We start from the raw sequence: 13,990 nt of genomic DNA, 5'->3' as shown, positions 1-13,990 counted from the left end.
GCATCCTGCACGGGCACCGCTTCGTGCTGCTGTGTACCTCTGCCGCATACCTGCTGTTCCCACCCTGCCGCACAAGTGGCCTTTTTGGGGAGGCTGACAGCAGATTGCCCACCCCGGACCCTGCCCGTCCGCACACCGTCGGTACGGCCGTGCCCCATGTTCTGGAGAGGCACCAAGAGCGCCTCGGGGTCCCCAGCAGCTCAGCACCGGCCTGAGACCCCGTAGCAGAGGCAGAACCACGCGGGGTCCTTGGGTTCATGGGGACACGTGTGTCCTGCAGAAGTGACCCTGCCGGCGGGAGCCGCTGGCACCAGTTGGACACTGGAGGTCCACAGAGCCGCAGTGGGAAAGGGATAAAGTGCTGGAAAGAGGGAAGCCATTTAACTTTAATAGGACAGTTAGCGAGTTAATTAAACATCACTAATGATGTTTTAAATAAACAGCTATGCAATAAGGTAAGCAGGCATTATGGAATAGCTTAACCTAGATACACGTTTTACATAAAGATAGATTTTTGCCGCCAGCAGATGCGTATTAAAATGATATTTATTGTATGCAAATCCCGGCTGATAGGGACGGCGATAATTCACACTCGGGCTGTCGAGCTTGCAGGCTGGGCCAGCCCCGCGGCCGCGCAGCTGCGCTCTGATGGCACGACAGACAGACAGACAGACAGGAGCCCGGCGGGACAGACGGCGGCGGGACGCAGTGTGCCTGTGGATGGGGAGCTGCACGGAGGGGCCCTTCGGAGCTCGCAGGCACCGGGACAGCTTTGGTGGCCCTGCTACGCTCCTGCCGGCATCGCCCCCCCTCCCCAGGCGCCGAGGGACAGGAGGACAGCGTCTTCCAGCGCCATCTGACCTAGAAAGGGGCAGAAGCCTCCGTTCAGCCTGTGTCTTTGGAGCGGGGATAAACCGAGGAGGCAGAGGGACGGCTCGGCACAGCTGACTGCTGGTTGCAGTTCCAGGCGGTGGCAAAGCCCTTCCTGCAGTGCTGCGGAGCTTCCTGGCTTCTGCGTCAAACGAGCAGCCTAATGGCATGCGGCAGCGAGGGCCAGGGATGCTTCTGTCCCCAGTCTGCCGAAATTCTTCCCAAAAGCTCTCTTCTATGGGAAAATATATAGGAAAATAGGGAGGGACAAAGCGAGATGCTCTTCTTTTTAGGGCCAAATTGCCATCTTAAATCACCGTGACGATGTGTACGAGCTAACAGAATGCGAATGGCCCTGATGCTGCATAGATCAGCCAGAGCGCTCGGTTCGTTTCCAGATACAAGTGGGATTTCAGGGAATGAAATACAGTGTCGGGATCTCGTTCCTTTCCCTGCTATTCATCACAGCCGGAAAAGTACTCACCAGCTTGAATTGTTGCAAGCGTCGCTGCTGTGAGAGAACAAAGGAGAAATATTGTGCTGAGCTGTGCAGCCCGGGAGCCGGGAGATGCTGGAGCCCAAGGAGGAGCTGAAAGGCTGGAGCAGCCGCTGCCATACATTTGTGCGTCGCTCGCACAGGCTGCAGCCTCCGATGGCCACGGGCAGCCCATACGGCTGCAGGAGCAAGCGGCCGGCACGGCGCTGGGCTGTTATTTGGGGACTTTTTGTGCTTCGTGCTCATGCCCCATGATGGAGCACTGCAGTGGGGCTTGGCTTTCTGCATGACAGCCGAAGGGCACGCATCCTGCTCCCGTGCTGAGCTCCGGGGCTGGGGGCCGCTGGGTGGTGCCCCCTGCGGAGCGGCGCCCACCGCTGCGGGCTGACTCAGCCCGGCAGCAGGGTGAGATTGCAAAATGAGACTGAAAACAAAACACAAGCGCGCTGATGTCGCAGCGCACAGTTCTGTTAAAAAGTAGGACTAAGCATTATCCAAGTTTAATTATTATAATTATACCGGGGCGAAGTAATTACTGGAGATATTTTAAGCATCAATCAACATGCTATTTTGAAAAATGGATCCCTGATTTACCCAGGGCTAGGTAGTAACTATCAACATGCAACAATGCTGCCTTCAGAAAGAGGAGCCGACCGAGCAACTTTTCAAAATCTGGTTGCAGTTTCTTAGTAGCAAATAGAGATTTATTTATTTTTTAGTTTTGTTTTGTTTTGGTAGCAGGGAGGAGAGGGAGAAGGGCGAAAGTGGAGAGGGGTCCCCAGTCCCTGTGCCCTGCAAGACGTGCGGCGGAGCTGGGCTCCTGGCTCCAGGCTGGGCTGCAAGAGGAGCATCAGCCCGGGGAAGAGGAGCTGTGAGCGGTGGCGGTGACCCCTCTGCGGTGCGCTCGCGGTGGCTCTGAGGGAGATTGGCTGGGGCTGGGTGATTTAGCAAGGCTGAAATCATTTAAGCTTGTTATTGTGGTTTCTATGGCTCTCTGGCTGGATGTAACAAATTGTCTGCATCATTTTCCAGATGGATCATTCTTAAATCATCCAGGACAGGCTTCAGGGCTCAGCACTGAAGCAGTAGAAGGCACTTCAGTTCAATAAATGCTGGAAATGTGCTATATTGAGTGCTATTTCTTATTAAAAGTTTAAGTACATCATGCGAGCTGATGGGTCTCACAGCCAAGATCTCCATGTTTCACACCGCTTTTAAGTGCCATTAGCTCCCTGGGGGCACGGCATCGCTGGGGATCAGGGACACGGCCTTGAGCAGAGGGGACGGGGAGAGGGGTGGGATGTGCGTGGGTGTCCCTGGGTGTCCCTGGGTGTCCGTGGGCAGGCAGCAGGGTGCCACAGGGGTGTCCTGCCCAGGTGGGGTGGCTCTGAGTGTCCCCCACTCCTCCCAGCACCATGCAATGCCCTGGGCCGTCGGCAGCTGCGGCGTGGGCTGGCGAGCCCGCACCAGGCTTAGCCAAAATCCATCCCAGCCCCGCTGCGGGGGCCGAGGGGGCTCATGTGCACGGTGCCCAGGTCGCTGCGGCTCTGGCTGCGGGTCTCGCGTTCGGAGACGTCCGGGCACGCCCAAAACATAACGAGCGTGGGGAGAGTGTTTTATTACTGCGAGGCAATTTGTGGTAATAAGCGGTTTGGAGCAGCAAAGCCTCTCAGCAGAGAGCTGAATTATGGCAGAAATGCGTTGAAAAGGAAGAGCCCGAAGGCACAGCAGTGGAGAAGGGCACAGAAGGTGCCGGCAGCCACGGATTTCGGGACGGGAAGGTCGATGAGGGGGTCCCTCCAAAAACCCAACTGCTCACCCAGAGGGAAACGGGGAGGGGAGGAGGGGCGGTGGGAAGGGGGAGGAAGAGCGGGCTGCAGCTCCTGTCTGAAGACGGGGCTCGTGCCCAGCCGGGGTTATTAAGACGAAGACTTGGGAAGCCCAAGCTGATGTGATTAGCAGGATTCAAATGCCAGGCTGGTGTTAGAGCTAATCTTGGGGTTTATTGACGCTGATGTGATTTGATCCCTGGGACTCTCGGACCTGCTCACTTCTGCCAGGAGTGACACGTCTATATATTTTTAATAAACTTACCCGAATGAAATCCTCACTGTTCCTGTAGCTCTGTTCACACTGCAAGCAAGATATTAACTGAGAACTCACATTTATCTGAGTTCCTTGTCAGACCCAAACGCTGCCCGAGTTCCTTTGGGGTTATAATCATCCTTCCCGTGCAGATTTTGAAGAGGAGGGGATGTGGGCTGACACAGGGCGGGGTGGAGGACTGGCAGGGAGATGGGATGGCAGGGGTCTGGGGGGGATGTCAGGGCACCCCAGGGGTGCGGGTGAGAGGTGCCCCCTCGGGTGCAGCGTTTATTGACCTGTCCAAGGGCTGAGGCACGGCTGACCACTCTCCTCCTGCAGCAATTGAATCCTGTCGGATTGGATCAGAGAGCAGCTGATTCCTCTGCCAGAGAGCCGCTCTGTCCTTCGGCTGTGGGTGGGCAGAAACACCTCGCTCGGTGTCACTGCCTGGGGAGCACTGCGGTGTTTCCAGCGGGGAACACTGCGGGGTATGGCCCACGTATGGCCTCGGGGCTGTAGTTCCCTGAGACAGGCAATAGAGAAACGACGTTAGTTCAGCCACGGAAAAATTCTGTGTTAGCCCCAAGGACTGCTCTGTCCATGACAGCAACAGGGGCCAACTCTCATCCTGCTTTTACCTTAAAAGTGAGAGCCACTCGCTGACAGCTCAGTGCCTCTCTCTGAGCCGCCTCTCCTGACCCCCCCCATCGCCTCCCAGCTCAGGGGTCTCTGCAGACAAGCACCTCCAACCCCCGGCACATCTCCCCCTGCTTCTCAGAGTTTAAAAGGCTGGCCAGCGTTTTGCCCTCAGCCTATAAAACGCACAGCTTGACATTTATTTTTTTTTCCCTATCTATATCTCATTTGTATTTTCCTTCCTCTTGCTTCGGACTCCGTGCTGACGTCCAGACCAACAGCTATAAACATACCAGTGGATCGCGGCCAGACCCGTTTATTAAATGGTTTTGTGAAGCCATGAGAAGAGCAATATTCGTGTAACAGCCCATAAACCTGTACATTGACGCAATTAGCCACGATCACAGTCCCTGATAAAGAAAAGCCCCACGTTGACCAATTTGCTTTCAATCAACCCATGAGCCGGTCAGGTGGGAACCATCCTGCAGTCCGCAGCAAGCCTCTCCTCCCTTCACGCTGTGATTTCTGCTCTGTTTTCTCCTGGGGTTTGGAAAGGCAGGAGGCAAATCTGGCCGGGAATGGATGATGCTGGTGAGCCACTGTTGGCTTTCCTCCGGCTTGGCTCTGTCGGTGAGTATCGATGCGCATGCTGCTGCCTACCAGAGGGACCCACGCAGCACCCGTCCCTGCGGACACAGGGTGGGAATCCCCCGGTGCTTGCCCCCTGACCACCAAGAGCCCTGCCCATCCCACCGGCTGCACAGCGAGTGCACTCACGGGAAACCCATTTTATTTTATGGTTTATCAGCAAACCGAGACGTGGCTTTCCTGTACTTCTTAAAGATATTAAAAAATATATAAAAATCCACACAAGACAGTGAACCTTATCTCTTTTCTGTATATATAAATAATCAGTTTCTCAAAATCTGACCCTCCTGGGCAGAGACACTGGGGTTTTTCTGCAGCCATGCACCACACAGCACAGGGGCAGGAGCTGACTCCTTGGGCTCGTGCGTGCTCAGCTGTGCTCCCATTTCCCACCAACTTCTTGTGCATGTCAGGTGAAGTGAGTGGCTGGAAAACGAGAGCCACAGCTAACGTTTAAAACACAAATAACACCTTTACTCTCAAGGCTGGCAGGTTTTAACACTGTCTGGTGTCAAATAATTGATTCCCCAAACTCTCGATGCCACCTCTCCTCGAACAGAGCGGAGGGCAGGGCAGTGACCACCCAAATTCTCTGGTGTGAACCAGCAGGGTATCGGGGACGAAGCAGCAGGGGCGCAGGAAATCACCTCCTGAGCCTGCTGCAGAGCTCTTTTTCCCCTCGCGGACTGGGGAGAAGGAGCCGGCTGTGCTGTGAGGGACGAGCGCTGGGCACCTCCCCGGCAGCACAAGCTCCGTCCTTCCCTGCGCCGTGCTGGATGCAGCGAGGTGCCTCTGGGGCGACTGTGCCAGGGAAAACTGGCGAGCCGTGAGAGAGCCCTTTGGAGCGAGCCGAGTCCTGGTGAGACACTGCTGGAAGGAATCAAAGCCCGGTGACAGCTCGATCCCGCAGAGCAGCAAGCGCCGGAGCTCGGGAACATCCTTTCTCTGGGGTCCTGGGAAGCAACCAGACAGCACAGACTCACCAGTGGCAGCAAACCAAAAGTCTTCAGCACATTTAATGAGGAAACAAAGCGGCAGGACAAAAGGCCAAAAAGATGCGCTGCTTTCTGGAGACCACTGGACCACATTTTAACCCTCTGAATTGATTTTGAACAGTTTTCTGTCCAAGCACAGTACTCAAGGCACTCTGGGGACAGAAAAGCGCATTGTTAACTTGGGCTAGGTTTCAGGACTACAAAATGAGGAAGAGAAAAGAAACAGGGGATCTCAAGGTCCGAGACATCCATTCCCAGAGTCCAGCTGGGGCTCCCCGCGAGGGGGCCGAGCGGGGACACGCAGCAGGGCCGGCAGCAGCAGGGCCAGCGGGGAAATTCCCAGGGAAACAAGGAAAAAGAGACTGTCTGCAAGCAGAAAATGTGAGATGGGGGAAAGGGGGTGGAGAACGGAAGGAGAGGCAGCAGGAACAGCACCAAATGGGTACTTCTCAACTTAAACAAAGTTTGGAAGAACTATTAAAGCGGGAGATCAGTGAAGGGGGAAATTGAAATGTTAGGGGATGGAACGGAAAATTAGGCACAGATAATGGGTAATAGCACTAGAGTTTAAAGTACCCTCAAATAATTTGTTGTGAAGAGCTGTAAAACGCTCCCCTGTGAGGCTGTGCCTGCATCCAGGCTCCCCGTGAGCAAAGTGCCCGACGCAGCGGTGTGACGGGCACGGCGCCCCAGGGCTGTGGTTCCATGGATGCATCCTACAAAGCCCTGACACCAGGAAGGGATGGGAGAAGCTGGGATGAAGCAGCAGCAAGAGCTGAGGGGGGAGATTTCCACAGCCCGTTTCAAGCGGCAGGAGCTGCTCTGGGTGCCCAAAGCTCTCTCTGCTCTGTGCCCTCTTGCTCAGGGCTCTGCCAAGCAGCACGAGCAGGGGCCCTTGAAGTGCAGCTGCAGCTGGGGATGGGGACAGGGACGGTGGCAGGGACGTGCCAGCCTGCGATCAGCACCCTCCGGCAGCAGCGGGGATTAGTGCTCTGCCAGGAAGCCGAGAGATTGGGCTGGGGATGCGAGAAGGTGCTTTGAAATTAGTCAGAGTCAAATGCCTTTTGATCTAAAGAGGATTTCGAGTGGAGTCAGAAGCACCCGTCCCCCCCTCGCGCGTGCTGCCAGGAAGGGCTGGCAGCCAGCTCTCTCCCACCAGCGCTTAATCCTGGAGGTGCGGCCGCCCCGGGCAGGGGGTGTTCCAGTTCCAGTGGTCACGGCACCAACGCACGGCACCAACACTTCGCGCAGATGCTCAGACGCACTGCTTGAGGGCTCGGACAGTGTTTTAAAGTGCATCGCCACCGGGAGCGGGGGCACTGCCCCACAGGTACCCCACGGCTGTAGGATCTGTGTCTGTACGCGCTGCATGGCTGCGAAGTGCACGCGTAATAAATCCCTCCTGCAGCCGAGGGACCCCGCACCGCCACCAGTGCTCTCACGTAACATGCAAGTGCACCGTGGAGCGTGGATGTTAACACGGAAACCCTCCCGCAGACCCGTTCCTGGGCCTGTGGGAAGCAAAGCGAAAGCGTGAACGTAACGCACACGGTGCAGCAGAAGCCGGGCGAGGCGCACACGTGAACTGCAGGGAGCAGCCAAGTGTGGCGGCGTGGAAGCAGCGGTGGGGCTGGGCAGGGAGCGCAGCGGCCACGCTCGCTAGCAAGCAGGGCTTTTCCACGGCCAGCGGGACCCGAAGCACCCTTTGCTCTGTGAGGCAAGAAGATCCCCGCAAAGAAAACCGCGCCGCTTTAGCAGCCAAACGCAATTACAGCTGGGCGCGTCGGCCGGAGCAGCAGCTCCCCGCAGCCCCAAGGGTCCGTGCAGCGCTCGCAGGGCTCAGGACCAGCTGCCCCCGGCCCCCCCCGGCCCCCGGCTGCCCCCCGTCCCCACCCGGGTGGGGAGCATCAGGAGGCTGGGCCGGGCCCGCCTGGTTCGCAGCGGGGCTGGGGGGAGGCTTCGGGGGCCGGCCGAGGGCAGGGGCTGCCCCGCTCAGCCCCGCCGGGCCCCGGGGAGCCGCTCGTCCTCCGGAGCCCCGCCTGCAGCAGGTACGTGCCGGCCGGGGGGGCGCCTGCTGTGAGAGCAGGGCAAAGCAGAGCAGGGCACAGCACCACACAGCACAGCACCACGCAGCACAGCACAGCACCACGCAGCACAGCACCGCCTGGCTGGGCTTTCAGCCCCCCGGCCCCGGCTCCCTGCACGGGGGGCGCACGGTGCCCCCCGGGGCTTCAGCTCGCCGGGGGTCCTGAGCTGCTGCTGGGGGCTCGGTGCAGCCGGGGGGAGACATGCACGGTGTGGGCTGCTGGCCTGTGTGCTGCCCAGTGCTCGCGGGGATCTCCAGCAGCTGTTAGCTGCGTGCAGGATAATCCCAGAGCTAATTGCAAGGAGGGGAGAGCCCAGTGTGTGCCCCCCTCCAGGTAAGCGCAGCACCCCTCCGGCTGCAGCCCCTCCTGCCAGCGGAGCCAGGCCGCCCTGCACGGCTCCTCCAACAGCACCTGCGGAGGGAGAGCTGCTGGGGGAACCGGGGGCTGCGCCAGGGCTGGCGGGGGTCTCGGGACAGGGGTCCCCCCCCCCTCAGGGTCCCTCCGTCCCCAGTTTGTCCCCTGCTACCGGTGGGGGAGCAGCGACCGCGGGGCAGAGCACTGCTGCTGCCTCGCCTCGCGGCCGGAGCGCTTACCGGAACGGAAATCATCGAAATGGGGTTTCTGGCTGTGGCATTTGCAGTATGTGCGGTAACTTATGTAACTGATGGAAGGAACCAGCGCAGCAGAAATTTTTAATTATGTATTTGACTGTAATATTCTCAGTGTGAGTTCATGCAACATTGGTTAGTTACCTCAGTTAATTAGAAATTTTACAGATGAATAAAAAGTTCGAAAACCACTGAAAAGAGCAGGGCATTTGAGATGACAATGGTCTTCCTGTCCGTTTGTTTAGGAGAACTGAGATGCTCCCCATAGAGAGGCCGCACTGCAGCTGAGCCCAGGGAGGAGGCTGTGGTGCTGTGCGCGGGCTGCATGGATTTGGCTTTGCTTGGGGACGTGCAGGCAGGTTTGGGGGCTCCTTGGTTCACAAGGTGCTGGCTGAGCCTTGTCACCCCCTGGAGACATTAAATGAAGGCTAATCCAGTGGTGACCACAGTCAGGTGAGATCTGGCTGGGCTCTGAGGGTGCAGCCAGCCTGCAGAGTTGGAGCAGCGGTGGGTGTTGCTCTGCTTTCCGTGGCAATAACGCGTCTGCCTGGAGTGCTTTGGTCCGCTGGGGAAAAGGGATTCAAGGAGGGAACCATTAAAATAATATCTTTTGTAAAGGAGTGTAACAGCATAGGCTATTATTTGCATTTGAAATCGCAGCTCTGTGCTGTGGTAGCTTATGGCAGTGCGAGAGGCGTCTCAGGACTGTGCAAGAGGAATAAAAGTGATGGATGCCCACACTTCGCGTGTACATGGCTCATCACGTAGGGGTGTTACTGCGACGTGCAGGAGCACGGCAGGCACTGCAAGTCTGCTGCCAGCCCTGTCTGGGTTCACAGCAAGCGCCCTGCCAGCAGCCAGGCCCTGTCTGTCCGTCTGTCCGGCCGGCAGGTGTTTGCTGCTCTTTCCTCCTCCGGCTCCTTGTAGCTGTTCCCTGGCCCATGTGGGATGTCATTTGTCTCCGAGTGAACCTGCAGAAGATCCCTGCCCAGACAAACTCCTGTTGTTTTGTTTGCTATATTAAATGGACGACAAAAACCCTAAACACTTCAACCCTGTGTGATTTTCAGATTTGGTGCAACTGATTTACAGAGATGGTTACCACAGACGAAGGTTTAAAGTGGCTGGTGGTTCATGCAGGTGCTGAACCCTCCTCTGAAGCTTACAGCCTTGCAAACTGAATTAGTGTTTCTTAAGGTGTTTGAAATCAGTTTTATTTGTCATTTGACAAGTTATCGTTATGCACAGTCTCTATCTGACTTCATGATTTATGGGAAAGACCCTCAAATCTATATTTAAAATTACAGTTGAAGAGAATTGCTTTTGCCTCTTCCGTTGAGATAGAACCACTATTAGCAGTTGTTGTTGGAGAGCTCAAGGACTTCATTAGTTTAGGAAAACTATCTTTTTTCTTTTTTTTTCCATTTAATCTTCCTAGGATTCTGATGCTATATTTCCTTGTAAATTTTAAAGATAAAAAAAAATCTGCCAGTTGTGATCTTTGGTTTCCTCCTCTCTTTAAAGTCTCAGGCCTGCGGCTGCATCGTTTGGTTCAGACTCACACGAAATCAGGGGCGAGATGCGTGTAGGCAGAGTTGTACCGTGCTGTTCGGGGGAACCACCACACCTGATGCGGAGGAGCTCGTCCACGCTTGGCCTGCTTCTTGCTCAGGTTACTGTAACGCTCTTTCAGAGGGTTACTGGAAAAGCTGAAATTCCCCTGGATAGGCTCATAATTCACTCTAAAAAGCCTAAGCGTGTTTCAGCAGCCTCATTATCCAGGCTTGCTGTTAAAAGCCGTCTTGCTGCTGCGCTCGAAGGCATTGCAGGAGGACGCGGGGGCTTGGCGAGGCGGCTGCTTTCATCACCGGGGCATTGGCACCGTTGTGGTCCCTCGGGATCTCCCCTAGGGAGGCAGCAGAGCCCGGGGTGCATGCAGGCTCTCCACCCATGCTCGCCCTCCCTCTGCGCCCCTTTCTCGGGCTCCCCGAGGTCTCTGCGATGCTGTGTCCCTGCAGGTGCCCCAGTCCCCTCACTCAGCACCACGCAGGATGCTCAGGTGCAGGCGTTGAGGGGAGCAGGGGGAGCAGGAGCTGGGCAGCAGTGCCCGGTGCTCCCCGCGTGAGCAAAAACCCATTTGTAACAGACTGCGCTTCACCATGGGTGATGTGGGGCTGCTTTCCAGAGATAACAGGTTTTATTTAGCATTGCGTTATAAATAAAAACAAAATTGAAGGGAGGTTAGATAAGGGATTTTAACCATTTAAGATCAGCTGATTGCCTAAGTAGCAGGTGCTCCGTTCATACATAATAATGTACGTTATTAAAGCATTAGAAGCACGGTGTGCCAGTCCTGACCTGCGACATCTCCTCTTGTACGCCACGAAGGAGCAGCAGCCTCCACCAGTCCTGCAGCACCGTCCTGCCCCTGGGAGAGGGGCCGAGGGGGGAGATGCAGCGTGCTGGGGGGGTTAAAGCGGCCACCTCTGGCTGCAGTGAGCTGGTAAGGGTTGTGCCGAGGGGTTCTGCTGAGATTCGGGAGATCAGAGACTACTAGAAAATAACTGAAATAGATTGTCAACAGCCTTTGATAATGCTAACGGAAAGAAGGCAGCGCTGTGGGATGAGCACAGTGCAGTGAGGTTTCTGCCTCCAGGCAGTGCTTAAACAGCCATCTATTATACATAGTGCCGAAATTACATTCCTCTGGTCTGCGGTGGGGAGCTGGCCGAGGAAAGGGGTGGGATCCTGCTGGTGCGGAGCAGGGAGCTGCGGCGGGAGGAGATGCTCCGGGGTGTCCTGAAGGTGTGCGGTGCTCCTGCCCCATCCGTCTGGTGGCCAGACCTTGCAGAGGTGGCTCTTCAAGTGAAGGGTAATCTGGGTGAACTGGGATTTCTATTTAGGAAACAAGAGAAATAGCTAGAGACTGCTCATGTCTGAGGTTCCTTCTGGCAGGTTCGAGGTTCTCAGAAAGCACGTTACTGCTTCCACGCTGCTCTAACTTCATAACAAAAGAGCTGATAGCAATCATGCATATATACACACGCATATTGTTTCTAGCCTGGAATAATGATTTTTATTGAATTCTATCACATTTGCTTACATCTTTCTGGTTTAACTTCTTTCTTTTCCTACTGAGACATTATTCCTAAACGTTGATTCGAATGTTGATAGTGACTCAGTGTAGGTGCCTTCAGACACTTGCATCTCCCATGAGGATGCCTTCAGCGCTTTTACTTGGCATTGCGTAAGGGTTGCAAAGGTGAGAACCCCTGAAGCTGAGTTTAACAATGTGGCAAGAGTGATTTTTTTTTTTTTTTTTTTTAAGGGGAGCCAACCTATACAGTAGGATTTGTAGAGATATACATTCCTTTATGGACAGCACAGTAAATTTCTCTTCAATAGAGCCTTAAATATTCACTCGCAATATTTACATAAGCTTTGTAACAGCTGCAAAAGAGTCATTGAGGACTACTTATGGAGATAATCCAGATTTTAAAATTCCTTTAATGTGCGTTTCCAGAGAGATTACAGCCACATCTATCTGGTCAATAAAATGCATATGCTCCTCTGTAGGGTTTGAAGGCAGACTGGGAAGGCACTCAGAAATAACTAGGCAAAATGTATCCGGATTATGCTGTGTTTGTTTCTGGCTTCTGTTGGCTTAGTTTGCAGCCTAATGCCATTTCAAAGTAATATCATGTGTGCTAATTAGCTGCTAAGCCTGGGAAATCAAATGCACAACTGATAAAATCAATCAATGCCCCCGAGGAAAGGTTTTCCCCTTCCAGTTTGGTTTGTTGGAGTTATTTACGCTAGCAAAGAAATGAAATAGGGTTTCCTATCTGCCTTAAATATCTCAGCTTCTAAGTTACTGCACTTATATGATGCGAAGCAGGGCTCCCATGGCAGCGATTTATTGATCATTAGGGTGTTGCCGGGACCGTTTTGTTATTGTAGGTTAGTCGGTTTCTTTATTCGGTTTCCAGTTTTATGATCATCCTTAGCATCCCCTGGCCAGGACAGGCTTTGTGTGCATCAGGCTCCCTCTTGCAGCACGGAGTTCTGCCAAACGCCGTGCTCAGTGCCTTTAACCAGGCTGTAGTGGCTGCTGGTTCTTGTCTTAGTATAAAGTTTAACCTCCCTTCAGGGCCTCGCTCGTGCTGTGATTCTGGTCCCCCGTTCAGAGAGGCTTTCTTCACGGCTACTCCTTGAAGAACAGCGTTCCTGTTGAAGAGGAGATAAAGGCGACTGGGTTGCCAAATGCTTTCTCAGAAATTTGGCAATAACATGGTGTTTGACATAAGTTAAACCAAATATAAAGGTTTGAAGATCCAGATTCCTTCCCCGCTTGTAATATTTCTGTTCACCCTGTGCAGAAAGACACTAATTTGAGCTGGCAGTAATTCATGTTCACTTTTCAGGACAACAAGGCATCAGAGAATAGTCTGGAGCGAGGCTCAGCTAAAGAATAGCTGACAGGCATGGGGAAGAGGGATGCGAATGTAACCGCTCGTGATGGATCGGAATGAAAAAAAGGAGGAATTAGGCTGCCAGGCTCTGCCGAACCACGCTGCAAGGCTTGGAAGCGTTTTCACAAATGTTCTCGTGAGGCTTTGCTTTCTGTTCCTGCGGAGGTGCGGCTGCGGGAGGAGCACCCTGTGCTGGCGGAGGCTGTGCCCTGCAGCGAGGAGGAGGAGATGCCTTGCCATGGGTGTGTTATTGCCGTTGGGAGAGATGTCGAGCAGCTGCCGGGTCTGTCTGGCATGGCCGAGGGCAAAGTGCCTCCAGGCATGGACAGATCCGGGTGCTCGGGGCTGTGGCTCCAGCACAGCCTCGCCGGGATGGCCCCGGGTCTCTCCTGGCCATGCAACAGGGACACAGCAGTGGGGCCGGATCCAATTGCTCGAGCAACGAGCTTTTGCTAAAGGATGCCTCCATCATCTCCCGGTTTTAAAGCAAACAGGGGAGTGAAGGCTTGGTTCCAGATCCCGTGGGCATTCTGCTGGCAGCAGCAGCATGAATCTTTCCCTTTAAGCTCACAAAACGGGGAAATTTCACTTAGAATCAGGAGGAGATAATAAATATGGAACGTGTTTTATGAGTTTTCTGCATGGAACAGCACTTTAAATTAAGCACTCTAAAGCACTACTGAATGTAATGGGAGAACAATTTGGAGCTGAGCAGACTGCGTTATCATCTTTCCCTTGCTTCTTCTGCCAGGCCAGTTAAAGCTGGGACCCCCTTCCCTCTCCTGCAGCCGGGTGTCTGAGCCTGCAGCCCCCTGCACCAGCTGGGTCTGGGCACAGTGGGTTTGGGGTCGGGTGCCACTGGGACACGTGGCCCAGCCAGGGCAACGTGGGGATCCTGGTGCTGGCCTGTCCTCCCCGGCACGCTTCCCAGGCACACAGGAGACCGATGCTTCTCGGTTTCGCGTACCGTTATCTTTCCTGCACAAAAGCAGCACGCTGTGCAGAGCCTTGGCTCTGTGGGTTTGCCGTGGCAACATTGATTTTGCTAATTCCTAAACTCCGTGAGCCTGAGACTTCTGAATCTCTCATGTAT

General features: G+C 54.7%; 1 protein-coding gene across 1 annotated transcript in view; it reads left to right on the top strand.

Moving 5' to 3' along the window:
* Positions 1-38: 38 nt before the first annotated feature.
* LOC310882974 (uncharacterized protein) overlaps positions 39-13,990 on the top strand; it is a 74,532-nt gene continuing 60,580 nt past the window's right edge. The window contains exon 1 of the mRNA XM_083802530.1: positions 39-7,778. The gene's annotated coding sequence lies outside the window, so the exon portion shown is untranslated. The remainder of the gene's footprint in view (positions 7,779-13,990) is intronic.

Source organism: Anser anser (genome assembly GCF_964211835.1).
Source record: "Anser anser genome assembly, chromosome: 17".
Lineage (NCBI taxonomy): Eukaryota > Metazoa > Chordata > Aves > Anseriformes > Anatidae > Anser > Anser anser.
Note: the sequence above shows the minus strand (reverse complement) of the source record. Positions and strands in the feature narration are given on the sequence as shown.